The following is a 4,106-nucleotide window of genomic DNA, read 5'->3' on the forward strand; positions in this document are numbered from 1 at the left end:
TAGATTCTTCACAAGAGTTCAAATAACAGACACATCTCAACATCAACTGTTCAGAGGAGACTGTGTGAATCAGGCCAAAAAAAACACTACTAAAGGACACCATTAAGAAGAAGAGACTTGCTTGGGCCAAGAAACACGAGCAATGGACATTAGACCTGGGGAAATTTGGCATTTGGTCTGGAGTCCAAATTGGAGATTTTTGGTTCCAACGGCCGTGTTTTTGTGAGACGCGGTGTGGGTGAACGGATGATCTCTGCATGTGTATTTCTTGGCCCAAGCAAGTCTCTTCTTCTTATTGGTGTAGTTGTTTCTTTGCAGCAATTTGACCACGAAGGCCTGATTCACATAGTCTCCTCTGAACAGTTGATGTTGAGATGTCTGTTACTTGAACTCTGTGATCTGCCGGGTATTTGTGGAAAATATGTTATCAAACATGTCATGTCAACTATGCAGGAATCCCATAACCTATTTGATAAGAAGTTACTGCGACTGTGTATTTTAAACCCCAAATGCCCCACCTGTCATTTGTAATTCTTATGTGATGTCATTGTCGTAGTGTTTTCCTCTTACCCCTCTGTCTTATAAAGGTGCCCATATCGTATCATAATGTCAAAGTCGGATTTCCCTATAGCGTATGAAGGTGTACTACATGGCCCCAGGCATGGGAACTACCCACAGCCCCGACCAGGATACGGGTTACCTGCACCCCAACCACCACCATCCGATGGACCATACCCAGCTCAGTCCTCAGCTCAATACCCAGGACAAGCAGGGTACCATCTGGGCTACCCTCCATCCAGGAGGCCCTATTCCATTCCTCTAGGGAATGCCCACCTCCAACCCAGGTTCTGGAGCTATGTAGTACAAAGAAATACTTGGTCATTACTGACTTCATATCTTAACTCACTTATTTCTAATGCAGTGGAATATGATGAATTTGCATATTCTACTGCATGGGAAAGCACTTCTATTCGAGATGCATTCATCCGAAAAGTATGAGACCTTATACCTTTTACACATTATACTAATTTCTACTTATACTTGCTATGATCATTATCTTATATCTTTATCAGGTATATATTTTGGCGGCTCAGCTCATCGTCACTGTATCAATTGTGGCTGTTAACATTTGTGGAAGTGTCAAGAATGTATTGTATTATTTCTGTCTTACCATTTCATATTAATATGAGCAGTTTTCTGTTTGTGTTTTCTGTTGTTTTTTTGTATTTGTGTAATGGTAACATGTCAATATTTAATCTATCTTACAGTGAGGAAGTACGTGTTTTTGTCATTAAAAACCCAGTTGTGTATTGGACATCATTGTAAATACTTCATATTTCATTTAGCGTCCTTACTACCTTCATTACTCAGTAATTATTACAGAATTATATAATATCGTAACATATTTTTACATGAGAAACTTTCTGAGGTTTAAATATTTATTTACCTACCATTTTTTTGTTGTCACCTACTGTATTCTTGTCTGCTGCAAAGGGCCAAGGTAATATTATCCATGCCCTTTTCACACTGTATATACAACAGTCCAGTGTTAAACATCGGAGATTGATATTTGATCTTAAAATTCTATGTTTAGGAGGCGCTTTCCTTTGAACTTTGTGCTGGCCATTTTTGTCAGTAATGACTGCACAAAATAATCTCTATCATGTCTTAACCGACGATAATGCATAATGGAAATATATCTACAGTATAGATATTTTAAGACTTTTTTTATATTTCATATTTTAGAAAGTGGCAGGAACAATATCAAGGTTTGTAATAGCATTGTAATACATTTGTATTTCATTTTAATGCTACTAGAAATACTCATGTAAGGTGCAGTGTAATTTTTGTTTTGTCACTCAATCTACTTTGAATTTCTTGCAGTTACTATGACACAAAAGCAGTGTTTCTAACCGATGGAATAACAACAATTGTGTGTATAATTGTCACTATCTTCTGCATTCAAACTAAGGTACATGTTGTAAAAACCCTGCCTCTTTAGAACCTAGCAGCGTAGCTTGTGAGAGTGTCTTTGTTGTCAGTGTCAAATGACTCCTTTGTCTAGGATTACAATGGGCGACTGTCTTTAAAATATTCATGACATTTTGGGTAAGATCTTGCGCAATCCCCCCTTATGAAACCAATTATTTAAATAGCAGAAATGTATGCTTATTGTACTGTTACACATTCCACAGCTGTTTATTTTTTTAGACCTTCTACAGTGGGGAGAACAAGTATTGGATACACTGACGATTTTGCAGGTTTTCCTACTTACAAAGCATGTAGAGGTCTGTAATTTTTTATCATAGGTATACTTCAACTGTGAGAGACGGAATCTAAAACAAAAATCCAGAAAATCACATTATATGATTTTTAAGTAATTAATTTGCATTTTATGCTTAACAGTGGCTGTTAAGCAGCGAAAGGGGGACGAACTCCATATTAATGCACATGATTTTGTAATGAGATGTTTTCATTTTTAGGCAAGTCAGTTAAGAACAACAAGTTCTTATTTACAATGACCGCCGACACTGGCCAAACACGGACGACGCTGGGCCAATTGTACGCCGCCCTATGGGCCTCCCAAATCACGGCTGGTTGTGATACAGCCTGGATTCGAACCAGGGTGTCTGTAGTGACGCCTCTAGCACTGAGATGCAGTGCCTTAGACCGCTGCACCACTCGGGAGCTCGTGTTCGATGAACAGGAATCTACATACCTCTGGTCATGTCGTGTATCTGATAAATGTAGGCCTATACATACAGTACAGAAGGTCCTGTGTTTTATTCCACTCGCAGGTCCCACGGCTTCACATGCTATACGCTGCAATCGGAGCTGTCGTTTACACACTGGTGAGTTCATTGAAAACCCTCAGTATTTCAGAGGGAATTGGAGAAATGTACATTTCTCTTGAACCAACCTGTATGGAATTAACCATTTCTATTTTGACATTTTTAGCACCTAGCTACTCATCGGAAAACGTGAGCTTTCCGTCATCCCAGAGGAGTGTTTTTTGGAGCACTATCACTTTATGTTGACATCGTCCAGATCTTTATTTTCCTCTTGCAACTAGTTGGCGCTTCCACAGAACAAAGGCAGGAGGATGACGTTTGACCTGGTGTGGATCATCCTTCTATTGTATTTATTCGCCCAATCTGTCGCTGCTCCTAAACAAAACAAAAAATGTTTTTGTCTTTTGACGCCGTTAACATGGTAACCTTATGAGAGTGCTGCGCAATTTCAATTAAGGTGAAATATATACCACAGTATATTTATTATTCGCAGAATGGATGTTATGAATGCAACAGGCTTGTCTGAATGACATATGACTTGACCTAAGTATTTTTTTCAAAAACTTTGTCCTTACGTTGCCTTTTCTCCTGAAACAGTACATTAAATGTTAAAATAGCTCAATAAACTGTGTGCTTGAATGCATCCATTGATACTATATTACTAATGACAGTATATTCTAACATCGCTTCTCTTAGAAATTGAATGTGATACACTGTAGAAAGGGATGAACTTTCCTTGAGATATATATTTCTGATTATCAGAACCCCTCCTTAATCGAGAAAAGTACATATCAGAAGGTCCCTGTAGTTCTGCAGTTCGGTCTGTGAAAAAGCAATTATTCCATGGGGACTTAATTACAACCCAATCACCAACCTAACTGATTTAGGATGGAATAGAGGGGGGGATGTAATGAAAAAAAACATGTTCTCATATACAGCTTATCAGTATAGGGACTTTTCCAATTATGAGCCTACTGATGAGTTCTTCCCTTGAGTTGATTTCAGACACTATTCCTTTCAGGTGCCATTTCACCATGGTGCTTTTCCTGACAAAAAGAGCTTTATCATGTCCACCAATTATAAAAAGTATAATGAACCCTGAAATATGTTTCAAACATGACATCAGCCGTCCCCACAGGTAATCAAAAGACTTCTACATTGTTTCTCAAGTAATCAGGCTTGTAGTGATAAAAACGCCTGAATGAATCAGTGGAGAAAAGCAAGCACCTTAGCACATTGTCTACAGCAAAGAATGTGTTGAATACGATAGGGGTTGTTTCTCCCATAAAATAACGTAAAGAAAGTGAAATATGC

The 4,106-nt window shown here is 38.4% G+C and overlaps 1 pseudogene; it reads left to right on the plus strand.

Annotated features, from left to right (window-relative positions):
• Positions 1–606: 606 nt before the first annotated feature.
• On the plus strand, positions 607–2,002 carry LOC110502062 (protein lifeguard 3-like; annotated as a pseudogene).
• The last annotated feature ends 2,104 nt before the right edge of the window (positions 2,003–4,106 follow it).

The sequence above is a fragment of the Oncorhynchus mykiss genome, chromosome 22 (genome assembly GCF_057628025.1).
Source record: "Oncorhynchus mykiss isolate SJ-2025 chromosome 22, ASM5762802v1, whole genome shotgun sequence".
Classification (NCBI taxonomy): Eukaryota; Metazoa; Chordata; class Actinopteri; order Salmoniformes; family Salmonidae; genus Oncorhynchus; species Oncorhynchus mykiss.